Source organism: Rutidosis leptorrhynchoides, chromosome 8, assembly GCF_046630445.1.
Source record: "Rutidosis leptorrhynchoides isolate AG116_Rl617_1_P2 chromosome 8, CSIRO_AGI_Rlap_v1, whole genome shotgun sequence".
NCBI lineage: Eukaryota > Viridiplantae > Streptophyta > Magnoliopsida > Asterales > Asteraceae > Rutidosis > Rutidosis leptorrhynchoides.
In genome coordinates, this window is record NC_092340.1 from 225,743,551 (window position 1) to 225,760,643 (window position 17,093).

Here is a 17,093-nt window from a genome sequence, read left to right on the forward strand (position 1 = left end):
ATTTATCCTATCAACGCCTATTTGTTCCTCATGCTTCGGTGACCCTAAGTTCATGATTCCCAAATCAAGTCGTCCTACTTGTGTAAACGTGTAAACTTAACGTACAAGTGGTTAGGTGACCTTTATCCCACCAGCATGTCAAATTCACCTTAACCACATTAGTTTGTTCATGACGGTTAGGTGACCTTTATCCCATCATGAGTTCCCTAATATGTTTAAGTGTCGCACAAAAGGATGGCGTTAAACTTGTTTACCTTGTTTGTAAAAGGGATTTTAAGTTTTCATTAATTCTAGTTTGAGAAAACTTTTATGCCATACACCAACATGCATTTAGTGTATGGTACTTATGAAAAAAAACAATTTCATGTCTTGTAATTGAGCCAATTACTTGATATAAACCATTTTATATGCGTTATTCTTTTCTTGTTCTTAATAACCATTTATTAAGGTTTTTGGTTGCTATTTTAATTTAACCATTTAAATTGCCGTTTTGCATGTACTTAGTACGTCTAATTTAACCAATTAAATTGACGTTTTGTTTGTTGTTATCTTGTGATTAATTGTATCAACCAAACATACAAAACAATAATCATACAAACAACCACACATGCAAAATAAGTGTGTTCACAATCTAGCCATTTTGGTGGACATTTGTTTAGCCGAAAACAAATGCCACCGGTTAAGGGGTTATAACACAAAGCAAGAGATTTCCAATCTCCCACTTAACCTTGCATCCAAATGCTCCTCGTGTTCTTCAAGTCTTCATCATCTTGTATCTTCATTTTTACAAAATATGTATCCTAATACATTTTTATCTAGAAAATGAAAATACAACCTATTCTATTTTACATACCAAATGTAAAACAAATTACATAGCCAAAATAATAATTAATACATGCCAAATGAATAATTATTACAAATCAATTGAATGAATTAACATTACATACAAATGAATATACCAATCATTCAACCAAACATGCAATCAACACAAGGTCTAGGCCAAGATTGTGAACATCAACATGTAACCAAATTTGACCAAATGAAAGAGTCCAAAACCCACTTTTGGACACCCTTAACATTCGGCACCTATGAAAAACCCTCCCAAACCCGACAATTTTTGCATTCTACTTTCATGCATGTACTTAGAATGCAAATATAGTGGGTTTAAAACAACAATCCGAAGCATATTTCAACAACTTCGGCTCTAGATACCATTGTTTGGAATTTAACAAGTTTGATAAGTCTTAAAACCTTTTAAGAATCATTATAAACGGAAGCGTGTAATTACCAAATTTTACTTGTTATCTTTAAACCAATTGAAGTTAAATCCCACAAGGATCAAGTTGTTAAATATATGCTTACAATTAACAAGAGAAGGAAGAGTGTTTTATATAACAAGTTTGATAAGTCTTAAAACCTTTTAAGAATCATTATAAACGGAAGCGTGTAATTACCAAATTTTACTTGTTATCTTTAAACCAATTGAAGTTAAATCCCACAAGGATCAAGTTGTTAAATATATGCTTACAATTAACAAGAGAAGGAAGAGTGTTTTATACCTCCTTAAACTAAGTTTAAGGGCTGTTTTGATGCAAGAAGATGATGAAGAAATAATGCTTCAACACACCCTTGAGTTGGTTGAACCTTTAAGCCTTTATAACCTTGCTATTCAAGCTTGAAACCACTTCTTTTGCACTTGAATAAACCAATCAGCAGCAACACTGATTTGAGCAGAAAGTTGATGAACTTATTGATGAACTTAGCCTCTAACTTGAAGCCTCAAGTGTTGCATACCCCAAGCTATAACCCCAACACCTATGCCTTTTGTTAGGATTTTGTTTGACACTAGTTATGAGATTGAAAAACAAATTTAGAACTCCTTTTGAACCCAAAGAAGGTCACGGCAGCAGCTCCAGCAAAAACAGGATGTGCAGTTTTTTTTCAATCTCTTAGTTGTAATTACCCTTGAGAGAATTAGTCTATCCTTGGTCTAAGAGTTCCTTATGCATGTATAGACTTGTGTGTTCTTAAAAGTAACAATAACAATGCATGCTTATGAGTCTTGGAGACCCAAAATCTGCCACTATGTATTTAATATTACAATGTATTTGCATATATATAAACTTGATATATATATATATATATATAAGACATGTATATTTTTATGTTACTTTCATATTTTATAAACCTTTTATATAATATAACACAATATAATTATTTAAACCTATAAATAATTATATATAAATTATCCAAATAATTTATCTCAAGTGATAATGTTTCAGAAAACCGATTTTCTGAAATTCAAGTGTCGCGTATTTATTTAACAAACCGATTGTTAAGATTAAATACGAATAAGGTGTCGGTAAGCTTGTTATTGGGTATGACCCGACTTGGATCATAATATATTAGCCACATTAATTTAATACGTCTCTCGGGCATACGAAATACTATCAAAACCTACCACCATTAACACCCATTTTTGTTGCTGCGTACTTTATTTTTTCTGTTCCGTTCGAAAACAATCACCCAACACCATTGCTTTTGCTGTTACGACTACTATGGTACTCTCTTTCGTTTACTGCTCCAGCTTGCTACTCGTTCCTTACTTCAGATACAATCACAAAGAAGTCGAAGTCCACCACAAACAACCACCATATTCCCCGTCGTGTACCACTGCTACCTTGTTTTTGTTTTCTGTTACAACAGGCCGATAAAAATGATGATATTAATGGTTATGATGCTATAGTGTAGATACAAGATGATGATAATGATTATGTTCCTTTTTATTTTCGTTGGAAATGATGATAGAGGAGAAAACTAGAATATCGATGTTAGTGTTTTTGTGGTTGGATTCCTGTGTCGGTTATATTATCAAACCATAAACCCTTTTGTTATTTAATACTACATGGGTTAATTGGGTTTGCAATAGATTGCAATATTAATTGGACTAATGAGTTACTAGTTGGGCTTGTAAAATCGATATTGGGCCAGAGATGTTGTAAGTGGGTTTTAAGAAAACAGAATTGATAACGGGTTATATATAATTGGAAGGGGGTTTATTCCAGAAAAACAGACACAGCTAAATGGTTATGGGACGAGGGGTGTAAGCTGCAGGTCGCGGGTTCGAGCCCTGGCGCTGAAACATATTTTTTTAAGCCTGTTTTGCTGAGGTAGAAACTCTATATTTTTTTTATTATTATTATTAGTAAATATGATTCTATCATTATTATTAATATTATTATTATTATCATTATTTTTATTACTAGTATTATCATTATTATAAGCATCATTATCATTATTTTCAACATCTTATTATTATCATTATTATTATTACTACAAATAAAATAACTAGTTTTATTATCAAAAATTAATACTTCATTATGAAACCTAAATATCATTATTATCAACACTGTTTTAGTATTATTAAAAATCATTATTTTAACAAACCAAAAGTTATTTATATAAAAAATATAACAAATACATATATAATAACTATATAAATATTACACTACTATTTTAAATAAGTAATATATAACTAATATATACAAACGTGTTTAATTATTATTACATGTTAATTATGTGTGTTAATATATATACAAATTATATAGGTTCGTGAATCCAAGATCAACCCTACACTTGTTCAATACCATCATATGTATTTTTACTACAAAATACAATAATGTGAGTTTCATTTGCTCCCTTTTTAAATGCTTTTGCAATATATATTTTTGGTACTGAGAATACATGCGCTGCTTTTATAAATGTTTTACGAAATAGACACAAGTAATCGAAACTACATTCTATGGTTGGATTATCGAATCGAATATGCCCCTTTTTAGCTTGGTAGCTTAAGAATTAGGGAAATGGCCCCTAATTGACGCGAATCCTAAAGATAGAACTATGGACCTTGACACATCCCATTCGGGTTACGAATGCTTTAGTAGTTCGATTATCATGTCCGATGAGAGTCCCGGAATGATGGGGATATTATATATGCATCCTGTTATTTCGGTTATCAAGCGTTCACCATATGAATGATTTTTATCTCTATGCAGTTTGCGAAATGCCTGATATGAGATTATGTTTATGAAAAACTGAAATATGAAATCTTGTGGTCTATTAAAATGATGGAAATGAATGTTTATGATAAACTAATGAACTCACCAACCTTTTGGTTGACACTTGAAAGCATGTTTATTCTCAGGTATGAAAGAAATCTTCCGCTGTGCATTTGCTTATATTAGAGATATTATTTGGAGTCATTCGTGACATATTTCAAAGGACGTTGCATTCGAGTCGTTGAGTTCATCAAGATTATTATTAAGTCAATTATAGTTGGATATACTATGAAATGGTATGCATGCCGTCAACTTTCGATGTAATGAAAGACTGTCTTTTCAAAAACGAATGCAATGTTTGTAAAATGTATCATATAGAGGTCAAGTATCTCACGATGTAACCAAATGTAATATATTCATCCTTATGGATTAGGACGGGTCATTACATCGGGCGTCCAGTCGAAAGCTCCATGTTTCGATGGATAAGGGACAGTAGTGATCTCTGAGAAGTGGAATAAGGAAGTGCCGATCCTACCAAAGCATTGAGTACTTTGGTGTAGATGATTTTATATTCTCTGTAAAACCTTGTCTCGTGCATAGTACGAACTACTAAATTTTGCTCCCTTTCCCGTTCATCTCGGTAAATATGATCGTGGAGTGCGGTGATAAAGTCCTGAAGTCTTGCTTCCGATAATGCGGAATCATTATCGTTTCTCTACTCATATCGGGTATACTCATCTTTGATAGCTTCAATCTGCTCTGTTAAACTAGTCATCAAATCGATCGTCGAGTGTCGGATAGCTTCGAGAATGTTTTCAAAGAATTCGTTGTTATCATTGATGAATGAAATCATATCGGCATGGTTTGATATGATTAGAATTTCGGAATGCTCCGAAGAAGAGTCCGGCTCCTCTTGAGCTGAATTGTCGGGAGAGAGCGAGTGTCAACCAAAAAATCTAGGCATGGCTGATCATCCTCATCGTCTGAAACTGAGTCGTATGATGGGATCTCAACTGAAGTGGCAGGTGATTGAGGTATGTCTGTGTTCTGGTGTCTTCCTTCTCTGCTGATAGGATCAATCTTTATATCTTTGACATCGGTTGGCTCTTTATTTGTTTTACAGAAACGAATCACCAATACTTTGCTAAGATCTTCCGTCTCAAGCTGCATAATCTCTTCATGGTGCTCTTGACTAGCTGCTGAGCTGAGCGGGGCTATATCAGTTTCTTCCTCCGTTTCTTCCATCTCCTCCTCAATTACTTCAACTTCCATTTCCTTCTCGGATTCTTCCTCTTCCTCAATTTCTTCTTCGGGATCCTCCTCTTCCATTTCTAGATCTTCAACAGACCGTGTCTCAGGTGGCGTAATGCTCATCTCTGTGTCGGTGGCTGATGGTGGAGATTCGTCATCAGAAGTGATCTGGCTGCTGGAAATAGTAAACATCTCTTCCTGTTCAATTAAATAGGTAGATTGGTCAATTTTGAACGTAACGCAGTCCCCATGTAATCATAAGACCAAGGTTTGATTGTAACATCGATGACGGTCCTAGCCGTATTCATGAACGGTCGTCCTAAAACGATAGGAGTATTAAGGTCTTCCTTGTCCATCACTACGAAATTCGTAGGATACAGGAATCGGTCGACTTTACCATGACGTTCTCAACTATGCCTTTGGGATAATGAATTGTATGATCAGCAAGTTGGATTGTCACTTTCGTTGGTAACAAGTCTCCTAGCTCTAATCTCTTAAAAAGAGAGTAAGGCATAATATTAATGCTTGCTCCTAAGTCAGCCATAGCATGAATGGTTCCAGATTGGTAGATAGAACACGGGAGTGTGAATCTCCCCGTATCTCCTAGTTTTATGGGTAGAGAGTCTTTGAAAAATGTCGTGCATTCTTCACTTAGTTGAATTTTGTTGGAATCCGGCATCCGTTTCTTTGTCGAGAGAAGTCTTCAAATGTTTCTATTCTGGTTAGGAACTATGGACATAGAATCCAAGAATTTTCCGTCAAGCTTGAAGGTGCCAAGCTTTTCAGGCTTCTCCTTTAGTCTTCCAGGATATGGTACACGAACTGAATTCGTCTTGGGCAGCTGCTGTGTGTTGACATTCTTATTATTTAGCCTTGCTGACCACCTCCGAGGTGCATGTACTTCCTTCGATAAGATAGAATCCATTTGTTTAGCTTCCTCTATGTGGGGGTTTTGGATGGTATTACTAGACAATTTTCCTTGTGGCCGAGTTTCAAGTTGTTGTGATAACTGTCCGAGCTGCAAATCTAGACTTTTCAGTAGCGCGAATTAATTTTTCATGAGTGCCTCCGTCTGATCTTATCTATATGCAGTTCTCTAATTCAGCTGGTGCTATCCTTGAATGAACTGTTTCAACTAATCTTCAGTACTTAGGTTAGTTGCTTTCATAATCTAGTTGGCAGGAAGGTTTTCTTCGGGTGCTGGTCCAGTGAGAGGTAAAGGTTGATCGTATGTTAACTGCTGTTGAAGGTAAGGTGGTTGTCGGAAATGAGTTTGGAATGGTTGGTTGTTCCTTTAAAACTGGTTATTCCTGGTTTGGTTATATCCAGAATTTTGCGGACGGGCAGGGTATTGGACGTAATAGACTGATCCGTCAGGGTTATCATACTCAACGTGGTAATCTTCAATAGGTTGCGGGTTGGTACAGTTTGTACAGGCCTGAGCCTGATTAACCTGCTGCGGTTTAATTATTATTACATGTTAATTACGTGTGTTAATATATATACAAATTATATAGGTTCGTGAATCCAAGATCAACCCTACACTTGTTCAATACCATCATATATATTTTTACTACAAAATACAATAATGTGAGTTTCATTTGCTCCCTTTTTAAATGCTTTTGCAATATATATTTTTGGTACTGAGAATACATGCGCTGCTTTTATAAATGTTTTATGAAATAGACACAAGTAATCGAAACTACATTCTATGGTTGGATAATCGAATCGAATATGCCCCTTTTTAGCTTGGTAGCCTAAGAATTAGGGAAATGGCCCCTAATTGACGCGAATCCTAAAGATAGAACTATGGACCTTGACACATCCCATTCGGGTTACGAATGCTTTAGTAGTTCAATTATCATGTCCGATGAGAGTCCTGAAATGATGGGGATATTCTATATGCATCCTGTTAGTTCGGTTATCAAGCGTTCACCATATGAATGATTTTTATCTCTATGCAGTTTGCGAAATGCCTGATATGAGATTATGTTTATGAAAAACTGAAATATGAAATCTTGTGGTCTATTAAAATGATGGAAATGAATGTTTATGATAAACTAATGAACTCACCAACTTTTTGGTTGACACTCGAAAGCATGTTTATTCTCAGGTATGAAAGAAATCTTCCGTTGTGCATTTGCTTATATTAGAGATATTATTTAGAGTCATTCGTGACATATTTCAAAGGACGTTGCATTCGAGTCGTTGAGTTCATCAAGATTATTATTAAGTCAATTATAGTTGGATATACTATGAAATGGTATGCATGCCGTCAACTTTCGATGTAATGAAAGACTGTCTTTTCAAAAACGAATGTAATGTTTGTAAAATGTATCATATAGAGGTCAAGTATCTCACGATGTAACCAAATGTAATGTATTCGTCCTTATGGATTAGGACGGGTCATTATATCGGGCGTCCAGTCGAAAGCTCCATGTTTCGACGGATAAGGGACAGTAGTGATCTCTGAGAAGTGGAATAAGGAAGTGCCGATCCTACCAAAGCATTGAGTACTTTGGTGTAGATGATTTTATATTCTCTGTAAAACCTTGTCTCGTACATAGTACGAACTACTAAATTTTGCTCCCTTTCCCGTTCCTCTCGGTAAATATGATCGTGGAGTGCGGTGATAAAGTCCTGAAGTCTTGCTTCCGATAATGCGGTATCATTATCGTTTCTCTGCTCATATCAGGTATACTCATCTTTGATAGCTTCAATCTGCTCTGTTAAACTAGTCATCAAATCGATCGTCGAGTGTCGGATAGCTTCGAGAATGTTTTCAAAGAATTCGTTGTTATCATTGATGAATGAAATCATATCGGCATGGTTTGATATGATCAGAATTTCGGAATGCTCCGAAGAAGAGTCCGGCTCCTCTTAAGCTGAATTGTCGGGAGAGAGCGAGTGTCGACCAAAAAATCTAGGCATGGCTGATCATCCTCATCGTCTGAAACTGAGTCGTATGATGGGATCTCAACTGAAGTGGCAGGTGATTGAGGTGTGTCTGTGTTCTGGTGTCTTCCTTCTCTGCTGATAGGATCAATCTTTATATCTTTGACATCGGTTGGCTCTTCATTTGTTTTACAGAAACTAATCACCAATACTTTGCTAAGATCTTCCGTCTCAAGCTGCATAATCTCTTCATGGTGCTCTTGACTAGCTGCTGAGCTGAGCGGGGCTATATCAGTTTCTTCCTCCGTTTCTTCCATCTCCTCCTCAATTACTTTAACTTCCATTTCCGTCTCGGATTCTTCCTCTTCCTCAATTTCTTCTTCGGGATCCTCCTCTTCCATTTCGAGATCTTCAACAGACCGTGTCTCAGGAGGCGTAATGCTCATCTCTGTGTCGGTGGCTGATGGTGGAGATTCATCATCAGAAGTGATCTGGCTGCTGGAAATAGTAAACATCTCTTCCTGTTCAATTAAATAGGTAGGTTGGTCAATTTTGAACGTAACGCACTCCCCATGTAATCATAAGACCAAGGTTTGATTGTAACATCGATGACGGTCCTAGCCGTATTCATGATCGATCGTCCTAAAACGATAGGAGTATTAAGGTCTTCCTTGTCCATCACTACGAAATTGATAGGATACAGGAATCGGTTGACTTTACCATGACGTTCTCTACTATGCCTTTGGGATAACGAATTGTATGATCAGCAAGTTGGATTGTCACTTTCATTGGTAACAAGTCTCCTAGCTATAATCTCTTAAAAAGAGAGTAAGGCATAATATTAATGCTTGCTCCTAAGTCAGCCATAGCATGAATGGTTCCAGATTGGTAGATAGAACACGGGAGTGTGAATCTCCCTGTATCTCCTAGTTTCATGGGTAGAGAGTCTTTGAACAATGTCGTGCATTCTTCACTTAGTTGAATTTTGTTGGAATCCGGCATCCGTTTCTTTGTCGAGAGAAGTCTTCGAATGTTTCTATTCTGGTTAGGAACTATGGACATAGAGTCCAAGAATTTTCCGCAAGCTTGAAGGTGCCAAGCTTTTCAGGCTTCTCCTTTAGTCTTCCAGGATATGGTACACGAACTGAATTCGTCTTGGGCAGCTGCTGTGTGTTGACATTCTTATTATTTAGCCTTGCTGACCACCTTTGAGGTGCATGTACTTCCTTCGATAAGATAGAATCCATTTGTTTAGATTCCTCTATGTGGGGGTTTTGGATGGTATTACTAGCCAATTTTCCTTGTGGTCGAGTTTCAAAATGTTGTGATAACTGTCCGAGCTGCAAATCTAGACTTTTCAGTAGCGCGAATTGATTTTTCATGAGTGCCTCCGTCTGATCTTGTCTATATGCAGTTCTCTAATTCAGCTGGTGCTATCCTTGAATGAACTAGTTCAACTGATCTTAAGTACTTAGGTTAGTTGCTTTCATAATCTAGTTGGCAGGAAGGTTTTCTTCGGGTGCTGGTCCAGTGAGAGGTAAAGGTTGATCGTATGTTAACTGCTGTTGAAGGTAAGGTGGTTGTCGGAAATGAGTTTGGAATGGTTGGTTGTTCCTTTAAAACTGGTTATTCCTGGTTTGGTTATATCCAGAATTTTGCGGACGGGCAGGGTATTGGACGTAATAGACTGATCCGTCAGGGTTATCATACTCAACGTGGTAATCTTCAATAGGTTGCGGGTTAGTACAGTTTGTACAGGCCTGAGCCTGATTAACCTACTGCGGTTGCGTCTTCAATTCTCCGAGTTGTTTGGCTAGAGATTCCATCTTATCCGTGAGGGATTTAATGGACTCCGTTTGATTGTTGAGTGCGGAGAGAGGTGCAGATGATGAACGGCTTTCACCACTGTTCCAGTCATGATGATGCATTGTCATACTTTCGAGCAATTCCCATGCTTCGTCGGCTTGTTATTTCATCAGATTTCTTTGAGCTGCTGCATCGATCGTCGTCTTATGATTTACCGTAAGACCATTGTAGAAAGTACAGATTTGGGCTGACTTCTCCGATTGGTGTTTTGGACAATTCTTCAGTAAGGTTTTGAATAGCTCCCATGCGGTGTACAGAGATTCATCATAATTTTGACAAAAATTAATGATGTCATTTTTAAGCTTGGTTTGCTTGGATAGAGAGAAATATTTGGTTAGGAATTTAGTGGCCATTTCCGTCCATGTGGTGATGGAATCGTTCTCCAGTCCTTCAAACCATGTCTGCGCATGATGAGTGAGAGAGTAGGGAACAAGTATAGCCAAACTATATCTTTACCCACTCCTTCCTGTTTGTAGGAGTTCGAAAGAGAGATGAACTTGTCAAGGTGAGAGTTAGGATCATCGGTCGGTAATCCATGAAATTGACAGCTATTTTGAATAAGCTGCACAATGTGATGTTTTAACTCGAACGAGTGACCTTGGATCTCTGGATATCTGATTGGCCCTCCTCGACCTTCAATCGAGGGTTTGGTATTTTCCGCAAGGGTGACTCATAGCGCCATTTGATTAAGCTCTCTAAGTCTTCTTTCCTTACATGCAGTAGATAAAATAGATTTCGGATCAGGTGTATATAGCAACGTTCCTGGTCTGGATCGAGTGTGGGTTATACACTAGGTATGCCTAAAATTTTAGATAGGGAATCCAAAAAGAAGGATTCTAAAAAGGTCCAATTTATCTAAGCAAAGCTAGTCCCAACGTAATTCTAAAGCAAGTCCTAAAGTTAGTCTAAGGTAATCTAATCTAAGCTACAATTAGTTGTAAGGTAATCTAAGGCAATCTAAACTAAGGTTAATTATTTTTGGTGGGTTTTATTTTTGGTTCTTGCTGCAGATTCCCCTGTTACTTCGACAACAGAGCTCCTCACAAATTATTCAACAAACCTTGTGGCCAGGCCGACTACGGAGAGGTAGGATCCTTTTGGTTCCAATATAATTAGAGACTGTTCAGAAAATCCAACAATCAAGTCCGTGTATAATTGTCTTTCTTAGACACCACCAAATGCTTGTGAATAGGTTCGATAGAAGCAGTATTGCCTGATACCAGTGGTCCCCGGCAGCGGCGCCAAAAACTAGGTTCCCTACTGATATGGGCAAAACGGGCGGTTATATTTTAGTGTGCAGTGTCGTCGAGCCACACACCGTCAGTCGAGGTATCCCAGCGGGGATATACCTGTGTTTTAAATTTATAAGGCGAGGCCTAAATCTACGACTCCTTATGGTGAGTAAGGGAAGTATGGCCTAAGGTTGTTTATTTAGGAAGTCTACAGAATCGAACCTAAAACCTGAAAAAAAATAACTAATAAGGAGTAGTTGTGTTTACGTTTTGGGGTTTTATAAATTTCTTAAGGATAAAGTAAATACAGATAGGTAAAATTTGTATTTCAGATAAGGTTAAAGATGCACATGCTATGATTTCGTTGGTTACATTGTTGAGTTGTGTAATGATGGATTATGGATAGTTGATATCTCTTTACCCGTTATATTGGTCCTACCGCCCCTGTCAGAGAACTGACATGTCACTTGGCATGATGTATGCGGTAGGCTTGAAGATTCTGAATGAGCAACAACGCCTCTTCCCTCGACGCTAGAGTAACACAGCTACTTGTTAACACTAGACGGATCTTTTATTATGAGCGACCCGATAAGGCAGCATATTAATCTATCCACTTGGCCCAAAATTTCTTAAACATAAGCTAAAGTAGCGGGTATCCCTTATCCGAGAGACATGATATATTTTCGATGCTTTCGTTAACGATTGGTCTATAAAGATCAGTTAGGTCCTTATTTAAAAGAAATCAACCATAAAGGAGCGTCATGGCCAAACAGTAGTCTCCTAGTAAATGTTCAGTTATCCTAACGATTCCAATCCTTTATGGGTATAAACAAACAGTTCCTATTACTAAAGAATCCCTCAGACGGAGTGCAATATGAAATGTCCCGTTCATATTGATTATAAACGTTCCATATTAATTGATTTCGTCGCGAGGTTTTGACCTCTATATGAGACGTTTTTCAAAGACTGCATTCATTTTTAAAACAACCATAACCTTTATTTTATCGATAAAGGTTAAAAAAAAAACATTACGTGGATTATCAAATAATGATAATCTAAAATATACCGTTTACACACGACCATTACATAATGGTTTACAATAAGAATATATTACATCAAAAATAAGTTTCTTGAATGCAGTTTTTACATAATATCATAAAAGCATGGACTCCAAAGCTTGTCATTATTTTAGTATGAAACAACGGAAGCTCTTAATAATCACCTGAGAATAAACATGCTTAAAACGTCAACAAAAATGTTGGTGAGTTATAGGTTTAACCTATATATTATCAAATCATAATAATAGACCACAAGATTTCATATTTCAATACATCCCATACATAGAGATAAAAATCATTCATACGGTGAACACCTGGTAACCGACATTAACAAGATGCATATAGAATATCCCCATCATTCCAGGACACCCATCGGACATGATAAAATCGAAGTAGTAAAGCATTCCAAATTCCAGAATGGGGCTTATTGGGCCCGATAGATCTATCTTTAGGATTCGCGTCAATTTGGGGGTCTGTTCCCAAATTCTTAGGCTACCAAGCTAAAAAGGGGCATATTTGGCTTCGATCATTTACCCATATAAAGTAGTTTCATTTACTAGTGTTATTTCGTAAAATATTTATAAAATTTCATGTATTCTCATCCCAAAATATTAGATTTTAAAAGTGGGGCTATAACTCACTTTCACAGATTTTTTTTTACTTCGTCGGGAAGTAAGACTTAGCCACTGGTCGATTCACGAACCTATAACAAATATGTACATATATATCAAAGTATGTTCAAAATATATTTACAACATTTTTAATACGTTTTAATGTTTTAAGTTTATTAAGTCAGTTGTCCTCGTTAGTAACCTACGACTAGTTGTTCATAGTTAGATGTACAAAAAATAAATTGATATATATTATCTTGACCCAATCCACAACCCAGTATACATACGTCTCAGGCTAGATCACAACTCAAAGTATATATATTTTTGGAATCAACCTCAACCATGTATAGCTAACTCCAATATTACTGCATATAGAGTGTCTATGGTTGTTCTAAATAATATATATAGATGGGTCGATATGATATTTCAAAATATTTGTATACGTGTCTATGGTATCCCAAGATTACATAATATATTAGAATATATGTATTATACAATATAAGTTAGCTAGGATACGATTAATATAGATTTTTTACTAATTTTCACGTAGCTACAACAAGTAAAAATATCCAATCTTGTTTTTACATATGTAGTTCATTGTTAATATACTTAATGATATGTTTACTTATCATAATACCATGTTAATTATATATATATATCCATATATATGACATCATATAGTTTTTACAAGTTTTAACGTTCGTGAATCACCGGTCAACTTGGGTGGTCAATTGTCTATATAAAACCTATTTCAATTAATCAAGTCTTAACAAGTTTGATTGTTTAACATGTTGGAAATACTTAATCATATAAATATCAATTTCATTTAATATATATATAAACATGGAAAAGTTCGGGTCACTACAGTACCTACCCGTTAAATAAATTTCGTCCCGAAATTTTAAGCAGTTGGAGGTGTTGACGTATCTTCTGGAAATAAGTGCGGGTACTTCCTCTTCATCTGATCTTTTCGTTACCATGTGAACTCGGGTCCTCTTCGAGCATTCCATCGAACTTTAACAATTGGTATCTAGTTTTGCTTAAGTCTTTTAACCTCATGGTCCATTATTTCGACGGGTTCTTCGATGAATTGAAGTTTTTCGTTGATTTGGATTTCGTTTAACGGAATAGTGAGATCTTCTTTAGTAAAATATTTCTTCAAATTTGAGACGTTGAAAGTGTTATGTACAGCCGCGAGTTGTTGTGGTAATTCAAGTCGGTAAGCAACTGGTCCGACACGATCAATAATCTTGAATGGTCCAATATACCTTGGATTTAATTTCCCCCATTTACCAAATCGAACAACGCCTTTCAAAGGTTCAACTTTAAGCATGACCATCTCTCCAATTTCAAATTCTATATCTTTTCTTTTAATGTCCGCGTAGCTCTATTGTCGACTTTGGGCAGTTTTCAACCGTTGTTGAATTTGGATGATCTTCTAGGTAGTTTCTTGTATTATCTCCGGACACGTAATCTGTCTATCCCCCACTTCACTCCAACAAATCAGAGACCTGCACTTTCTACCATAAAGTGCTTCAAACGGTGCCATCTCAATGCTTGAATGGTAGCTGTTGTTGTAGGAAAATTCTGCTAATTGTAGATGTCGATCCCAACTGTTTCCGAAATTAATAACACATGCTCGTAGCATGTCTTCAAGCGTTTGTATCGTCCTTTCACTCTGCCCATCAGTTTATGGATGATAGGTAGCACTCATGTCTAGACGAGTTCCTAATGCTTGCTGTAATGTCTGCCAGAATCTTGAAATAAATCTGCCATCCCTATCAGAGATAATAGAGATTGGTATTCCATGCCTGGAGACAACTTCCTTCAAATACAGTCGTGCTAACTTCTCCATCTTGTCATCTTCTCTTATTGGCAGGAAGTGTGCTGATTTGGTGAGACGATTAACTATTACCCAAATAGTATCAAAACCACTTGCAGTCCTTGGCAATTTAGTGATGAAATCTATGGTAATGTTTACCCACTTCCATTCCGGGATTTCGGGATGTTGAAGTAAACATGATGGTTTCTGATGCTCAGCTTTGACCTTAGAACACGTCAAACATTCCCCTACGTATTTAGCAACATCGGCTTTCATACCTAGCCACCAAAAATGTTTCTTAAGATCTTTGTACATCTTCCCCGTTCTAGGATGTATTGAGTATCTGATTTTATGAGCTTCTCTAAGTACCATTTCTCTCATATCTCCAAATTTTGGTACCCAAATTCTTTCAGCCCTATACCGGGTTCCATCTTCCAGAATATTAAGATGCTTCTCTGATCCTTTGGGTATTTCATCCCTTAAGTTTCCCTCTTTTAAAACTCCTTGTTGCGCCTCCTTTATTTGAGTAGTAAGGTTAGTGTGAATCATTATATTCATAGCTTTTACTCGAATAGGTTCTCTGTCCTTTCTGCTCAAGGCGTCGGCTACCACATTTGCCTTCCCCGGGTGGTAACGAATCTAAAAGTCGTAATCATTCAGCAATTCAATCCACCTGCGCTGCCTCATGTTCAGTTGTTTCTGATTAAATATGTGTTGAAGACTTTTGTGGTCGGTATATATAATACTTTTGACCCCATATAAGTAGTGCCTCCAAGTCTTTAATGCAAAAACAATCGCGCCTAATTCCAAATCATGCGTCGTATAATTCTACTCGTGAATCTTCGTTGCATTAATACTCAACCGAGACCTTGCTTTGAGGCGTCACAATATATCACAAAATCATCATTCCCTTCAGGTAATGACAATATAGGTGACGTAGTTAACTTTTTCTTCAACAATTGAAACGCTTTTTCTTGTTCATCCTTCCATTCAAATTTCTTCCCTTTATGCGTTAATGCAGTCAAGGGTTTTGCTATTTTGGAAAAATCTTGGATGAACCTTCTGTAGTAACCAGCTAGTCCTAAAAATTGGCGTATGTGTTTCGGAGTTTTTGGGGTTTCCCACCTTTCAACGGTTTCAATCTTTGCTGGATCCACCTGAATACCTTCTTTATTCACTATATGACCGAGGAATTGAACTTCTTCTAACCAAAATGCACACTTTGAAAACTTAGCGTACAGTTTTTCTTTTCTTAGCAACTCTAGCACTTTTTTCAAATGTTCTTCGTGCTCTTGATCATTCTTCGAGTAAATAAGTATGTCACCGATGAAGACAATGACAAACTTGTCAAGATATGGCCCACACACTCTGTTCATAAGGTCCATGAACACAGCTGGTGCGTTAGTCAATCCAAACGGCATAACCATAAACTCGTAATGACCGTAACGCGTCCTAAAAGCAGTCTTCGGAATGTCATCCTCCTTCACCCGAATTTGGTGATACCCAGAACGTAAATCAATCTTCGAATAAACCAACGAGCCTTGTAGTTGATCAAATAAATCGTCGATTCTCGATAATGGGTAACGGTTCTTGATGGTAAGTTTTTTCAACTCTCGGTAGTCGATACACAACCTGAATGTACCATCTTTCTTCTTGACAAACAGAACAGGAGCTCCCCGTGGTGATGTACTTGGTCGAATGAAACCACACTCTAAAAGTTCCTGTAATTGACTTTGTAATTATTTGATTTCGCTGGGTGTGAGTCTGTATGGAGCACGAGCTATTGGTGCAGCTCCTGGTACAAGGTCTATTTGAAATTCAACGGATCGATGTGGGGGTAATCCCGGTAATTCTTTCGGAAATACATCGGGAAATTCTTTTGCGACGGGAACATCACTGATGTTCTTTTCTTCAGGTTTTACTTCCTTGACGTGTGTTAGAATGACGTAAAAACCTTTTCTTATTAGTTTCTGCACCTTCAAACTACTAATAAGATTTAATTTTGCGTTGTTCTTTTCTCCGTACACCATTAAAGGTTTTCCTTTTTCACGCACAATGCGAATCGCATTTTTGTAACAAACGACCTCTGCTCTCACCTTTTTCAACCAGTCCATACCAATTATTACATCAAAACTCTCTAACTCGACTGGTATTAAATCAATTTTAAACGTTTCATCCCCTAGTTTAATTTCTCTATCCCGACATATATTATCTGCTGAAATTAATTTACCGTTTGCTAATTCGAGTAAAAATTTACTATCCAAAGGCATCAATGGGCAACTTAATTTAGCACAAAAATC